This window comes from Taudactylus pleione, unplaced genomic scaffold, assembly GCF_031769625.1.
Source record: "Taudactylus pleione unplaced genomic scaffold, aTauple2 ptg000316l, whole genome shotgun sequence".
Lineage (NCBI taxonomy): Eukaryota > Metazoa > Chordata > Amphibia > Anura > Myobatrachidae > Taudactylus > Taudactylus pleione.
Window position 1 is genome coordinate 4402138 of NW_028284717.1, and position 17721 is coordinate 4419858.

The window sequence follows — 17721 nt, forward strand, 5'->3', positions numbered from 1 at the left end:
AATTGCAACACATCGCTCAACTGCAAAAACAGTGTCATTTTGTACAAATCTGAATCAGGCCCCTACTTATGTAATCACATGCAAACACAAGGCATTGTGGGACATGGAGGGGGGGAGATGTATCAAGTCTGCTAAGGAGTGGGAGAGTGGAGAAGTTACCCATGTCAATCATTCAGCTTCTAGCTATCATTTATCTAGTACATGCTATAAAAAGATAAGTAGAAGATTGGTTGCTATGCACAATTTATCCACTGGTCAGGTTCTCTTATCTTCTTTAGAAGGCTTAATACATATTCCTCATGATTAAGTAAGTGATGTTCATTGAGTGTATAAGGTGCTTTTAACAGGAGACCATGTTTTTAATGATGGGCAAAGAGGATTTTTCTTCTAACTTGACTTATTCTCAGAGGTGGTGGAAAACGGACCTATCCTTTACATTTTCTTTGCACCTTCCATGAAATGTACTGTATGCAGGAAAGTACAGTGCTACTGTAGCTGCATTTTGAACGATAAAATAAAAAGTACACAAATGTGACCCATGTATTAAAGTCCTAGTCTCCTCTGATGATTACTTTAATACATTAAATCACAGGTTCTCAAACTCGGTCCTCAGGACCCCAAACAGTGCATGTTTTCTAGGTCTCCTCACAGATTCACAGGTAAAATAAATAGCCCCACCTGTGAATCTTCTAAAATGTGTCTGTGAGTAATGAATACACCTGTGCTCCTGCAAGGTTACCTGGAAAATGTAACCTGTGTGGGGTCCTGAGGACTTTGTATGAGAGCCACTCCATTAATTAAACTAAACTGGCCAGGATTTTAGGATAAACAAAAATCAGAAACATAGTTTGTCCTACAATGGCAGTAAGTCGGACTTTGAAGACTTGTTTTAATAATTACACCTTGTACATTTACAGCTGGACCCACAAACTGTGGTAGTTCCAAAACCCTGGATGGAGGCATGCAATAGGCAAGGTGTATATACATATATATCCACATACATCTATCCTACATGCGCTAAAAGTGGCATTACACAAAATGTGTGAGTGCCGTACGACTCAGTAGCACCGAGCACCTTTTGAGTTACTTTTTCCCTTAAAATGCATCTTATTCGCAAATTGTGGGTGTATCTGCATGCGATATGCTACGTTAAAGTGTCAGCGGCTGTGACACTGCAAAGTAGCATTTCGCATGCAGATACAGACACAGTCGCACACAGAATATAAGCATGCCACATATCATCTTAATCAGCAGAAGCTTTTTGTGCATCCAATCACATTGCTTTAGCTGCTTGTGTGTCCAATCACATTGCTTTAGCTGCTTGTGTGTCCAATCACATTGCTTTGCGAATAAAATACATTTTAAGGGGAAAAGGCGCATAAAAAGACTCTCGGCGCTATGAGTCACACCACGGCATGGCGCGACTAGAAGGGCAGTTTAACACGCAAGGAGGCTGGATGTATGTGGAGACATCTGTATTTAAGTAAACTCACACAAACTCACTTCATGTATTGATCCCTGTATATTGTGAGGCTCAAAAATGACCTTTACTGTCCTCTTATATATAACATGAAATTCCATCAACCCATTAATATCTCATGCCTTGTGATATATGAGAATTTGGATGCAGGTTACTGGTAAGGCCTGATGAACTGAACCCTAGTCTAAAGTGTGAACTGCAAAAAGACATTGGGCATAAACAGTGCTTTGTTCTGATGGTATTCAACAGTACGCAGTACAGGCACCTCTTTATTGGTATCAACTATAAGAAAGAATCAGTGAAGTAGTTTAAGAAATAAATAAAACAATTATCCAAAGACGTCTCCAGACAATGGAATTTCTATAAATATTGGGCCTGATTCTGAGTCGGAAGCAGGTGGAAGTGCGGATGGATCTATTCAATTTCCGCATACTGCGCAGGTGCTACAGGAAGAATTTAGTGACTGTTCATGACTGGGGATGGCGCACATCTGTAATTCTGCAGCAGATTAAATAAATATCAGCACCAGACACCAACATCATAGGGAAGATGTAGAAGTCTAAGAGAAGGCAATTTTTGTGTAGATCACGTGATCTCTTTTTGAAGTGCTCCTTTGCACTAGGGCAGTGTTTCCCAAACTTTTTTGAATCACGATGCCCAAGAGTATCAGCATTGTTTTCATGGCACCCCTAAGTTTAAGTTTGTTATTGAGAAATTCAAAATAAAATGTAGTAAAGTAGTAAAGTTAAGTAAATTGTGCTTACCTGTCATCCTTAGGCTCAGTTATGTGGTGGTGGACAGGTTTGCACTTCTGTTTGCCCACATATTTACATTATATTGACCTTAAAAAATTTGATTTGGTGCTGGACCACCAACCTGAGGCACCCCTGCAAGTGTCCCAAGGCACCCCAGGGAGCCACGGCACACAGTTTGGGAACCACTGCACTTGGGTACAAGAATTGAAGTTACCTGAAGTTATCAGTACAGGCATGCATAATAACCTTTATACAGTTGAGGTTTGAGGAACAAGTTCCTCTGAAGTTGATGAAATGTCTGGGGGATGATAAATTTGTTGGGGGAGTAATGAATTTGCAGGGGGTCCATGAAATTGTTATGGGGTAATGCAATGGCTCTGGGGAGTGACAAAAGTATGTCATACTGTAGCCTTGGCGGAGTATTTACAATATGACATTGATGGTGGTACTGTAGGTGCGGCACTAGGACTGTATTAGCTAAGAGTGGCCCTGAGCACAATACAAACACATGAACAATACTGTATACAGTATATTACATAAAAAAAAATAGGCTTTGAAATTAAATGTACTGTATTTTGCCAGCATCACTGTTATAAAACACCATACAGTTAAGATGACAATTGTTTGAATTGCAAACAATATTATTGCCAATAATGACACTTGAAATGTAAACTTTAAATTGGTTTCTGGCTTCCTGCTGACATTACTAAGTATCTACAGCCTGGTGCACTGGTCTTTCTTTCTGTCAAATTGTTACCTACTGTATGCTGACAATTGCCTCAAGCACTTGGTTATGGGTAAACATACTGATTCAAAACAATTGCTTGTATTCCTATTGCTAGTGACCATTTTTGCTATGCTCTCACTTGTCACTTGTACCTCTTGTGCCGGCTATTTCCATTGCTGCTTCCTGCTTACATCTGATGACACGTCAACTCCATTATCTTTGTTGCTCCTTGCTGTTGCCAGGTAACACAAATGGGTTAGCAACTGGGGTAAATAACATTTCGGCTAGGCTGCTGAAATGAAATGATGCGCAAACAATTAGGCCATGGTGTGCTGATATTGAGTCACGATTAACATTTTTGAGGATTTATCTGTATCTAGTGAGAATCATGCAGCCCCACCAAAGATGGCAACATAATTCTACTATTTGCTGTCACGACTTGACAGAGAGGTTACAAGTTGGTAATGGACCCTGTATTCTGCTAGAGACTGGCACCATTTGACCATAAGTAGTAAGTTCAAAGTGAAGTCTGTTGTTCACTCAGGATGACTCTCATGGCCCTCAGGTAATCCCCACTAGGCAGCAGCAGATACCATAGGGGCCATATTTAAATGATGAGGCAAAAAATTAGTCGGGAGCAGATCAAGAGTCAAGGCAGGTAACTCAGGTCTGATTCAGAGGTGAACACTAATCCTGTTGTGACTCTGACTTTGTACACAGCGGAACTGAGAATTCATGCCAATGCCGCAGCTGCTGTAATTTGTACAGAAATGTCTACCATCTGCATCTCTAATCCACCGCTTGTGTACAATGACATACCATCAGTCAGACGATCAAACTTCTGAGGAACCCCATGGGTGCTCAGAATGTCCGTCGGAACTAAGCTGCCGGAGTGAGTGAAACTGATTATAAAGATGCAGTCTCTGGCTGCGACATGCCCACCAAATGCTCACACACTCCCTTGTTTGACTAGCTGCCCCTGTTACCTTCCATAAATGCACCCTAACTGTCAATCACTACATTAAATATACTGACTACTGCCAGCATCGGTAAACCATTGTGATGCATGCACAGTTCAAAAAACATTGGCCAACTGTGCAAATGTCAACATATCATCCACCTCTGAATCATGCCCTCAGGCTCAAGGTCAGCTCTCAAAGCCAATGCTCATAGTCATAGACAGGCATCGATTGTTTGAAGACAGGCTGAATTAAATGCAGCATAAACAGGTAAACAGAAGTATAAACCACACTAATATATGGGAGATTTTTTTGCTCTGGCAGAGTATTGTTCACCAAACAAACTTTTACAACTGTATTCCATTCAGAATGATAGATATATGAGAGGCAAAAGTGCAAATGCACGCCTAAGCAGAAGGAAACACACCAGGAGCACAGAGGTTTGTGCTAAACTGCAGAATGTCCAACAGTTGCGGCTCTTTCACCTGCGTCATGCAGTGGCTTGCTGGTGTCAGGAAGACTAGAAAGTAGGGTTGGCAAACCGAGAATGGTGAGAGATGGCAAGAATAGATTCTTTAACCATTTGCCTGGCAAGGTTGCATCAGATGCGACCACCCCAGGCAGGGCTTTCCCCAACATGGTTGCCTCTGATGCGACCAGTCAGAAACGCCCAATGGGCGGCTGTGGAAAGATCATTTTTCCACAGCCGCAAATCTCAGAGGGACCTCTTGGCCCCTCTGCACCTACTGGTCTGCCCCAGTGTGTCCCAATCACTGTGGTCAGCAGTGATCAGGCAGCAAGGCGGCACCCCCCTCCCAGCAGCTGCAGAGTAGAGCAGTTACCAGGGAAGCCAACGCTGCCCCCAATTCCCCCTGTGTACACCCCAGCAGCCTCAAAGAGCAGCAGCTGCCTGGGATGCCAGTAACCACCTTCCCCCCAATCCCCCGCGTGTACACCCCTGCGGCTTCACAGAGCCGAGAATCTGGGGAACCCTGGACTGCCTTCCCCCTGCATCTACCCAACAGCTGCAGAGAGCAGCAGCCACCAGGGAAGCTAGTGCCACTCCCTCATGTATACCTTGGGGGGAAGCCATGGCTGCCCTCCTCCTGCATATACCTGACAGCTGCAGAGACAGGGGGAACTGAACATTAGTCTCCCCTGAGAAAGTAGGGATGCCCATCGATGGGGGAAACCATAGATGGTTTCATGATGATTGTTTCACACCATTGATGCTAAACATCGATGGATAACCCACTGATGGCCATCCCTATGACAAAGGCTCTGCAGCGCTTTGCATGTGGGTGCAAGGATGGGTATATGATTCCAGGGAGTTAGGGGGTTGGAGGGGAGTATGGGGGTCTTAAGGAGGGGTAAAACCTGGAAGGGAGGGGGACTTAAATAATAATAAAAAAATTACACTAGTGATGGGGGGAAGGGGATGGGGGTGGAAAGTGACATGGGGGTAGTGCAAAACAACCCCTAGGCTTTTTTTTCTGAAATATTTAAATAGATTTTTAAAAATACTTTTTAAACTATATTACATGAAAAAAAAACAGTTTCTGACTGCTTTTGATTGTTAAAAAAACCATCAGTTAAGTGAGGTTCAAAGGAATAAGACTATATGGAGAATTGGGTTGAGAACATAATTGAGTTTTTGGCAATCAAAATCGTGGTTAACATAATGATATTGGAGACTGTGGCATGCCTTCTATAGTCACATGCTGGGACACATCCATATGCACTATCCCCCACCCACACACATGCTTGGATTAAAATACACACACAGGTAAATATAAAACAGAAAAAAAAAATGCATTGTATGCTTATAGAGTAAAGGAGATGTGATTAGGGGGTCTATTTACTAAGCAGTGTTAGGAGAAAGAGTGAAAAGTGATAAGGTGCCAGCCAATCAGCTCCCAACTGTCATTTTTCAAACACAGCCTGTGAGATGACAGGAGCTGATTGGCTGGCACCTTATCACTTTTCACTCTGTCTCCTAACACTGCTTAGTAAATAGACCCCTATGTGTTATACCATATGTGATATGTAATTTTATATATTATATGGAAGGATTGCCTTTGCAATTTAAATATGAATGTAAAATATTTGAAATGACATTATCTTTTATGCATTGTTCTTGATATTAGTATAAGCTAATAATAATACAAGCATAATTTTTACTGTGAATGTTCTAGAAGAAATGGAATTGTATCCTTTGGGTTCAATTGAAAATTACCTTTGCAAGTGGTTAATTAAGGAGCATATTTAAAAATGGTTATTATCATATTTACCTCAGTATTAGAACGTCAGTGCTGTCAGAGCAGAAACAAAACATGATCAACATACATACATTAGAATCAAATATTTATTATTTAGTATTATATAAGATTTACAAATTACTTGTACACTTACTAAGAATATCTATGCAATTAATATAAACCCTCTAAAACTTCTTCTCCCAAGGAAAAAAATGCATCATTTTATTTGACAACTTTTAAAAGTGGAAATGAAAATGAGAAGTCACCTTTGTAAATGTAATCTTACAAGATTTATGGTGTAGAAATTGAGGGTTTGACATAGGTCACTGTGTATTAAACAATGCATAGCACTCACCAAGGGCAACTTATGTAGATAACTTAAAACACTTGAATATTTTTCAAAGGCTAAATTTAAAAAAAAAGTGTTTGTACATGGTCAAATAAAGCAATTTGTGCTGTTGTCCCTGACGATGTCTATTATTTAAAAAGGATTTCATATAACAGGGTTACATTATTTGGCATTTGCTGAAAACAATGCAACCCATTTTTCCTTTTTATGTACAGTAATTCAGGGTTAGTGATTTCTAAAGTTTTAAAAGAAAGTTTCAACATCAGTCAGTAGGTATGTAAGAATGTTCTATACTGTACAGTATATTAAGCTTTTGTTTCCCATGAATATTATGTGTTAGAAACAGTTTATGCAAATAACATTTAGAAAATGTAAAAACATAAAAACTGTTAGAAGTGGCAGTGCCATTGTAGCTGCTGGAACTTGGCAACAGACACCAGGGCATCTTTCCGTTTCCAGCTGTAGCACCAGTTGTCAGGGAAACCTCAGTGGCATCCTTCTATTATCTGGGCCACCTCTCTCCCCTGGTTTTGTGGTGCCCGGCTGAATTAGAGCACTCATTTTATTGGTCCAGGCTTGCCTGGTGTTTCCATACACTAGTGTTAGTTCCCACTTCAGTGTAGTGATCTGTGCACCTTTGATCTACTTGTTGGTGACCTGTTTTGTTATGACCATGATTTGCTTGCTGCCAGCCCTGATCTCAGACTCTTCTTCATTATGCTGTCTATCTCCAGCACTTGACCTTGGCTGGAGATAGGCAGCATACTACAGTATTGCTACAGTATATATTGTTGGTTTGCAATCAGTTTGAACCTTGGACCTTACTGTATAGTAGTGTTATCATTTATATGTATTCAGATTTATCCATCAAACAATAAAAAAGAAAAAATAACCTTAGGCGTTAAAGAACAAATATAAATATACAGTTATCAATATCCCCAAGGAAAATATAGTATATACAGTATATACAGTTTGGACAGATACACCAAGCTGCTGTACTAAAAGTTGCCAACAAAAGACACAAATAATCAACAAAAAAGACAGCGCTGAGGGAGTATCTAATGGTCCCTTGATAAATGGATTATAATCCGATATAAAAATAATTATAATAAAAAATAAATAAAATGCGAATGTGCCAATTTAACAATTTATTAGAACAATAATAATAGAAATAAAAATAAAATATAAATAAATGAATTAAAATGAAAATACATATACCAGACTTCAGGATGCAATAATATGTTGTTTTACAGTGTGGTATGTATTTACCACAACCTTCAAACCACAATAGTGAAACAATTTGGCTATAAAGTGGTAATTTAATATTGCACAATACAATAACTCATAATGTCCTGGGATACAGCTGCAATAATGTATCAACTTTTTAATTTTGTATCACTTTGAGTCCACATACACAAGATAACAGATAATTATTCCAGTTTATATGAAAGAAGCAGATAGTTGTAATGAAATTAAAGCACTTATAATCCAATGTGCAAACTCCAGGCTGTGTGGCAGGGTGAAATGATTACACTCTGGTACGTGGAGCATGTTGTTATAGCCACGTCCAGCTGAACAAATGTATTTTAAATCTACTCCTGTTAGGAGGAGAAAGTTTCTTTGTTAATGGAAAAAAATCCCCAATAAATTCACTAACAGCAGGCACCATGTGTCTAGTGGGTACTCATCACTGTGGACATGGAGGCCAAACCACTCCAAGTCTCTGTGTTTCTCTCCTGCTGCAGAGAGAGGAAACCCTTGTACTCCAAATAAGTCTGCTCCCGCTGCACATGTCTCCCAATGCTTGTTAACACTCGCCGCATGTGCATGCGGTGTCTTGTGTAGGAACTAATGTGACAGCTGAACTGGAGAGAAAATCTCTGCTGCTGTACCCAGTTTAAAAGTCAAACAAAATATGTCTCTCTAACGCGTTTCTTCCTAAGGATGATTTCATCAGAGGGGTGTCAGACATTGTGAGTTATTTCATTGTGCAATATTAAATTACCACTTTATAGCCAAATTGTTTCACTATTGTGGTTTGAAGGTTGTGGTAAATACATACCACAATGTAAGACAACATATTATTGCATATTGGATTCTTTTATATGTATTTTCATTTTAATTCATTTATTTTTCATTTTTATTTATATTATTATTGTTCTAATAAATTGTTAAATTGACACATTTGCATTCTTAATTTTTATCATAATTATTTTTATATCGGATTATAATTAATTTATCAAGCTACCATTAGATACTCCCTCAGCGCTGTCTTTTTTAGAATTATCCATCAGTGCGTGTTTCATATACCACCAGTACTCATTGTATGAACCTGGAGTACATAACTGTAAAATCCATCTGCGACTAAACCCAGACCACTGCATATCTATTGCACACCCACTTGCCATTGTATTTGTACACATATATGTCTGATCGAATGTAGGTAACCCTGGCATCGGGACCTGTTAGCCGCAGTGGGGGGGTTAGGTTTAGGGACTCCCAGGGGGATTTAGGGATATGCCCCCCTGGGAGGGTTTAGATTAGATTAGGGGAAGGGGGTTAGGGTCAGACACCCCCAGGGGGGGAAGTTAGAGCTAGGCTACCCCCCAGAGGGTTAGGTTTAGTGAGCGGGGAGGGGGTGTTAGGTTTAGGCACCCCTGGGGGGAGGTTAGGGATAGGCACCCCCCGGGAGTGTTAGGTTTAGGGAGCAGCGAGGGGGGGTTTGGTTTAGGCACCCCTGGGGGAAGGTTAGGGTTAGGCACCCCTAAGGGAGGGATGGGGGGAGAGGGGAGGGTTAGGATACTTACCAGGCACCATTGGGATCTTCATCTGCCGGACTTCTGGCATCGGTATTTTATCCGCATGGCTTAGGTCCAGAGGTATGTCATACCGATTCTGTCTGATAGATCTGTAAGTATTAAAGATGACCAAAAGAAATTGGTTGTGGGGATAAAAACTCCAGGGGGAATCCATAATTAAATGTTTAATGTGCCTAATATACTCCTGTTTGCTTCCATGAGCTTATTTATTTAAAATGCTTTTTACTCCTCCAGACTAACATTGGACCAAGATGTTTCATAGTTTATCCAATTTAATTATTCCTTGATGTTTTCTACCATGAGTGTACTACATTATAGTAAGGGTACCTCTTTATTTGCTTTTATTATTTGTTATTTCACAATTGTCTGCAACTTGTTTAATTGGTGGTACATTAATATATATATGAGGGCTGAAAAGTAATGAGACTGCCTCTGTTTTTCTGTCCCATAGGTAGACGCTATTCTGGTTATTGTGAAGCTCATACATCGATGTGTCTGAACCTGCAGTCTACTTTGTTAGGTCACAGCAAGTGTAAGATCTTCATATGTTCGTCATGGCAGATGAGGAAGACGTGTCTGCGAGATTACGTCAGAAATGTGTGATTGGATTTTGTGTTAAACTTGGAAAAAGCAGAAATGAAACCCAATGAAATGTTATGGCAAGCATACGATGAAGAAACAAATAGCCGTGCTGCAGTATTGGAAGCTCGACAAAAAGGGTAATATGTGAGTGACTGACCACGGTCTTCTGGGAGATCATCCACCGTGGTTAGAGATGTCAACATTACAAAAGCTGCGGAGATGTTGAAAAATGACACAAGGTAACTTTACGTGAACTTTTGGCTTCACTCAGCATCTCATTCGAACGGGTTGGTTCAGCATATTGTGACAAATGAACTGAAAAATGCATTGTGTGTGTGCCAGGTGGGTACCCAGAAATCTCACAGAAGAACAGATGTGACGACGAGTTGAATCAGACAAAAACACCGTTCGAATATCGGAGAGGATACCCGATATCCTGACATCCATTGGGACGTGTGACGAATCGTGGATTCGTCATTATGATCCGGAATACAAACAACAGTCATTCCTTTGGCGAGTAAAGTCATGCTTCTGCTGTTCTTTGATGTGCACGATATGATCCTACAGCACTGGGTTCCCCGTGGACAGACAATTAATTGGAACTACTATGCAAACGTCTTGAAAACCCATTTGCGTGGAGCCGTGAGGTAGAAAAGACCACATTTGCTGAAGTCTCATTACTTTTCAGTCATCCCTCGTATGTACTGTATATATATATATGGTATATATATATATACACACACACTGTTTTACTTACAACAGTTATATTTGCTTGATTATAGCTCTCTTCTTTGTTGAAGCTTAAAGTGTATGGTATATCTTTGATAATTATCTATGCACTGACTACTAAACCATCTGTGTGTAGATCTGTTGCCAGTATTGCTTCTAGGACTTTATGCAAATACTGCTACAAGCCCATCCCTGGTGTACATTACCCTGTGTTTGGACTAAGACACATCACTTTGAGCGTCTTTAGATGCTGAAATACCATTTGGTGCGTCATACCATGGAAACTTGCATCAGCCCCTTGCTAGGTGCAGATTCCCTGTCAGAGTATGGCCTTCAATGTAAATGTTTATGCGCTTGAGTTTGCAAACAGTTATGCGACACCACCATAACAGGATGGTGCATCTCCATACAGTGTATCTTCATAGCCATCTCCTAGTCACCGTCCAGAAATGCCCCAATACATTTCCAATTTCACTCACCTGGCGACTTCGCCTCTGTGTGTACAAACAGTGTAACGCATGCACCATACAAGTTTTTAGGGATTTTCATGCATGTGCAGTGGCAAAAATCGCTCACTTCTGTGAACCATGGCTTCGCATGTGGCTCAGAATAAGCCCATCAATGTTTTGCCTTTAGAAAAATCACTGCTTTAAATCATGCTACAAAAATCCCCCAAACTCATCCATTTTCATTACATTTTTCCCTTAGTCTAGAATTTATTCGAGTTTCCATTATCCCCATATGAAATTTCTGTTCTTAAGTATATACATGCAATTTGTGCCTTCTGCACCTGTGAATTAGTAGACTGCTATATTAGAAAACACTTAATGGATTTTTGTAGCTAATGGGCCGTATTCAATTAGGTGCGAAAAGTCCAGGACTTTTCGCATGCCAGACTTTTCACCGTCATCACTAGTTTTCCATGCAAAAAAGTATTGCTCGCATCCCAGCTTATCCCCGTATTCAATAGAAAGCGGCGAAAACGGCACCCGGCGAAACGCAAACAGGCGAAAGTGCTCTCAGATTTGGGGAAATCAGCCTGACACCCCCCAAAAGATGCACTAACATTGGGGATCATGGTAGATGCCCCTGAATAGCCCTGCTGAAGGTATTTGGGGTACTTAAATGCTCTCATTAGCTGCTAATTAGCGTCTTTGCACAAGGGATGAAGAATAGCATTTAGCAGGTTTTTTTGGTGAAAATAAGTAGTCCCAGCAAATTTGGGGTACCTGAAAATGGGTGCAAGCATGGATAAAATTTGCAAAAGTGCTGTTTTAAAAAACGTGAAAAACGCATCTTCAGTCAGCTCCTGTAATCAAAAAACCCCCACCTCCATACTTGTAGATACCCCAAAGTCTATTTTGCTAGTTTTTAAGTTTGTACCCCAACTTTAAACTTTTTCACCCCCTTTTTCAAAGTCATTTTTTGGGGTGTTCTTGAATTTTTTAAAGTTTTTTTTTAGTGCAGTTTACCTTTGGGGACCTGTCCAAAGGGTGCAGGGTGGTTTTCCCACCTTTGCACCCCAAAACTGCAATTCTGCATTTTTTTCCACCAGGTTTCCTAGGCAAATCTTTTTTGCCTATACCAATACATTGAGTTTCAGCATCGGTGAAAAGACGCCACAATTGAATATGGGGATGTTTTCGCCTGGCAAAATGACGTCACCGGTGAAACTTTGTCACCGAAAATGGCTTTTCGCATGTAATAGAATATGGACCAATGACACTGAACTTATATCAATGAATGAAACTAGAATCTCAGCTATCTCAACTATCATATTGTAAACCCTAGGACTGTAACAGAATGTTGGATAAAACAGTTGTGGAAGGTATCAAGTTGCATGAGTAGGTGCATTCATTGTATCCAAATGGAATGTTTGGGCTCTGAAAGGTCTGGCTAATGTAGTCCATACATCAAAAATCACAATGAACCATCCCCCCATCCCAAGAAACTTTCGCTGACAACGATTATCTGATACAAAAATGATTGGCAAAATCCAACATATTGGAAATCCTAAATAACCGAATCTGACAATTTTTGGGCAGAATTGGCTATCGGTGCACCCCATAGATTACGAAATCACCGGCAAAATGCAGAATTGGCCCAATTGATTGATGATGTACTGTCCCCATAAGATGATTGGCTTGGTCATAGATCAAAATACCTTTTGTTATGATGCACAAATCAGAAGGAACTTGTCAGATTATGATAATTACACACTATCCAGCTTTGCTCCCAAGTCTTTTAGAACAAAAGTGAACATGTGTTTCCTTAGCTGCACAACATGTGTGGGTCAATGTACAAACGGGTGAGTTTCTTGCCCAGTGGTATCCATTACAGTACAAGTAGCAAAATCCATACATGGCTTGTCAGCCTGTCAGGTCATCTGGTGATGTAGGCTTGCTAATCATTAGTCCAACCTCAAAAGGTGTATATAATAAGGGGTTTAGGGTGTTCTACAGAGAGAAAAATTTTGCTGCCCCCCTATTCACATCAAAGTGATCATCCCAAAGATCAAAGAATAGACAAATAAAAACTAGATATGATGTGAGTCAGGGCGCTAAATTTCTAGGCACCTGATGTGGATATGTATATTAAATATCTACTGATCTTTTCAATATGGATAAGAGTTCTGGGTATTTTGTGTACTGTAGAACACATCATCAATATCATCAATATGGGTTTGGTTCACCTGAGATTTTTAAAAGTAGATAAATAAGTGAAAATAATGTAAGGAATGGAAATTACATAACAATTTCTTTCTCAGCATGAGTTATAAATCTATAAAAGATCTATTCAGGTGTACCCTCACCTCACTGAGTAAAGGGAGGTGGTTTTCCCATCAATGTATCTTTTATTAGGCCAAGGCTAAACTGCTATGAGTTGATAATCATCTTTGGATTATGAAGTATAGTTAATATGTAGTTGCAGAGGTAACGTACATCACTTACACTAATACACAGGGAAACGAAGCTTGTAAAGGTAACTTTAAGAATCATTCATAATGGTGCGTACTAATACTCATGAGTAGAGTAGTAGATGTGAACATATAACGGTTTCTTTAAAATGATGAATTCCAAAATATGATCCAATTTTTTTTATAAAAGTTTATACATAAACACAAAAAATTAGATAGAGCTAGACTGAGGGAGCAGACAGTTCTCGGGAAGAGGTTGACCAAGTAACAATAAAAAATTCAGTGTAACAAAAAAAACAGGGATAAATATAAAAATAAGTGAAATAGTCATACCTTCTCTCTGTTAGTGTGTCTGAAAAAAGGTCCCATCAGGTAGTAGGTCCTCTGAGCCAATGCGTCACTCTACACTATAAAATGAGTCACCGATACATTCACCTCTATGAACTGATAAAGAGTTCATTAAACTCAAAACGTGTTGGCTCAGAGGACCTACTACCTGATGGGACTTTTTTTCACTATACTTCATAAGCCAAAGATTATTATCAACTCATAGCAATTTAGCCTTGGCCTAATAAAAGATACCTTGATGGGAAAACCACATTTCTATTCTGTGGAATCTGAACCGCTCCGAACATAGGGGATCCGAGTCCACCCGAACCCTGTTCGGGTGTTCCCTGCCTGACGCGGTTCCCAGTTCAGGGCCGAACGGCAGCCTCCTGATGTCGGATCCTTGTGAGAGAATCAGACATCAGGGCTCCTCTAGTGTAGGGCAGACAGCTGTGATAGTGGTCTGCCCTATACAGACACAAACACACAGCCGCCATGGGCAGCTGTGTGTTTGTAATAGCAGCTAATGAGAGTCAGGCAGACTCTCATTGGCTGCTGCACGGAGGGAGCACGAGTGACATCTCTCCCATAGTGCAGAGAGGAGCTGATGGCTGCGGTCACAAGCAGGAGTGGGGATTCAGGTACAGTAAGTTTTATTCTAATGGGGGCACACTACAAGGGGCATAACTACTGGGGGCACTTATTCTAATGGAGGCACACTACAAGGGGCACAACTACTGGGGGCACTTATTCTAATGGGGGCATACTACAAAAGACATAACTACTGGGCGCATACTACAAGGGCCACAACTACTGGGGGCACTTATTCTAATGGGGGCATACTACAAGGGGCATAACTAATGGGGGCACAACTACTGGGGGCAGTTGTAATGGGGGCATACTACTAGGGGCATACTACCGGGGGCACTACTAATGGGGGCATACTACTGGGGGCATACATCTAGGGGCACTACTAATGGGGGCATACTACTGAGGGGCACTGCATAGGGGGCACTGTGTAAGGGACACCACTGCTGGGGGCATTGTGTAAGGGACACTATTGCTGTGGGCATTGTATAAGGGGCACTAGTACTGTGAGCATTATATAAGGGGCATTACTACTGTGGGCTTTGTGTATAAGGGCCACTAATGTGGACATTGTGTAAAAGGGGCACTACTGTGGGCATTGTGTAAAAGGGTCACTACTGTGTGTTGTAACATAAATAAGAGACACTACTTTATGGTGTAATGTGAATCAGGGGCACTATGTGCTGTGTTTTGTGAATAAGATTGTGCACTGTGACTCATTGGGCCGTAGCCACCTGTCTATACAAGTACTGTGACTCTGCTGGCTGTACCCCATTGGGTGGGTGGGAGGGCCCAAGGACCATTCCATCTTGCTTGCCTTTCATTTCTGCCACTGCTGTGTGGCAATGTGTCATAGATGTGCTTTATACTGTGGTGTCTGTGCCGTTGCGCCACTGCTCTGTCGCTTAGTAACCAGTCAGCTCACTGCAACCTTTGGCCAATAATGGTGAAAACTATAATTTAAACTGTGAGGTGGTCTAAATTGACTGTAGATGACTTGAAATTAATGTTATTGAGGTTAATAATACTCTAGGAAGAAAAAAAAAGCCCAATTTATGTGATTTTAGCTTTTTTTGTCAATGTTTGTAAAAAAAATACAAATCCAAAGCCAGTTACCGCAGTTTGCAAATCCAAATCCAAAGCCGGACGACGTATTAGAACCAAATCCAAATCCAGCAAAAATGAGTTGGCGCACATCCCTAGAGCAGCACTGATCCACTGATTGGAGAGATACAACTCAAAGAGATTGTGGGCATATTCTTGGAATTAAGCTACCATTCCACTGACAGGTACTTAGTCATTATGTTCACTTTCAGAATGCCGACACCATAATCTTGACATGGTCTGAATGTCAACACATGTTGACATGTTCATAGTGTTGACACATTATATTAGGGCAAAGCTTCAATTAGGGTTAGGTTTAGCTTAAAATACCATTGTAAACATTCTGACTATCAACATTCACAATGTCTGGCAATCTGGCAATTTCGAGTTTATGTCAGTATTGACATTGTGAATGTCACCATGTTAAATGTCGACATACCAAACATGTCGACAACCAGAATATAGTATCAGAACATGTTGATATTATGCTGTTGACATACTGAATGTCTACATAATATACAACAAGCCTATTGACAATGTCTGTGTCTGATTAAGGCAAGATTGGATGATTTGTGATCTGTTCCCCATTTTCTCATTAGTGTTAATGCACAGAATGGTAATTGTGCTTATATTTCCAGGCTATTTGCATTATATGAATATGTAGTCTCCCTTTCAAAAGCTGTCAGATTGGATACTACTGTATATAGTTTAGTGTTCAACAATAGCTTGTTGAAATGTTGCATTGACATTGTTGTCCTATGTAAAGCATCATACGGCGGATGCTTGCCTTGAGATTTATAATGGACAATTGATTGTTTTTTGTTTATTTTCTTTGTTTCAGATAGTGTTACCATTGTACCAAAAGTGACCTTCATTTTCTTAAGTGGTCACATTCAGAATCAGGCTGTTGTGTGCTGGAGAGGATGTGGACTACCATATTCAGATATGATAAGATATTTCAATAATTCAAGGAATTCTGAACTTTTCTGCCCACTTAATTTTTATTTTGCTCACATTTATCTTCAAAATGATGACGTTAATAAAATATTATTAATCAAATTACATCTTGCCATGTCTATCATCAAGACCTTCTTCTATGTACATACAAGAGAAGGGTAAATCAGCTGTTCCACCAGTATGAAAGAGCAGCTGGGCTCACTCATTCTAGGGCACTTGAAAGCAACATAGTCTGAGATTAGAGCTCTCAGCAGTATTTTGTGGGCTATTATATATTCTTTGGGTATTTATCTACTGTTTTTACATTACTGTATGTCATTGCTATGCGTTGTTTTTAGATTTTTTTTTTTCATTGTTTGGTTTAAATATAATCACATATGAATGGTGTATAAACCATTCTGATGTCTGAATATATGAAAATACACCTTTTCTACTGTGCCTGTTGCTCACTTATTACAATGTAAATAAATACAGAGGTTCCTGAGAAACATCAACTCTCGAAATGAATACTCAATGTACTCCAACAATAATAATAATAATCCTCCTCTTCCTCCTCCTTTCCTCCTCCTCTTTTTGATCACCTGCATCTGCTTCACTTACTTTATATCCCCCCTCCCACACTATGGGCCTGATTCAGACCCACTCGCGAGCGGCTGTCCGCTCGCAAGTGGGTCGATGGTGTGCACTGCGCATGCGCACGACGGAGGGAGCTCCGTCGTGCGCATGCGCGAGACGCGACGAGCGAAGGAATTTCCTTCGCTCGTTGTGTCTGATCAAAGAGGGCGTGCTGTCGATGTTGATTGACAGCACGCCCCCTTTGGTGGGCGTGCCTGCCAGACGGAGGCGTTCCCAAGTGAACGCCTACCGTCAGAAGCCGGCCCCACTGACATCACTAGTGATGTCAGTGGGAGTGATTTTGGCTCTGATAGAGCCAAAATCACTCCTGGCCTTGTGGTTGAGAAACTCAACCGCAGGCTTCTGCTCGCAATGGCGATGGTCGCGATGGTCAAGACCATCATGACCATCATCCTGCACGCTCGTATATGCTGTGGGTGGTGACCCACAGCTATACGAGCGTCCAGGAGGACGCTCCATATTTATGGAGGTGGGCCCTGATTCAGAGCGAGCGCTCTGGTCAGAGCGTCTGGCTCTGAATCAGGGCCAATGCAC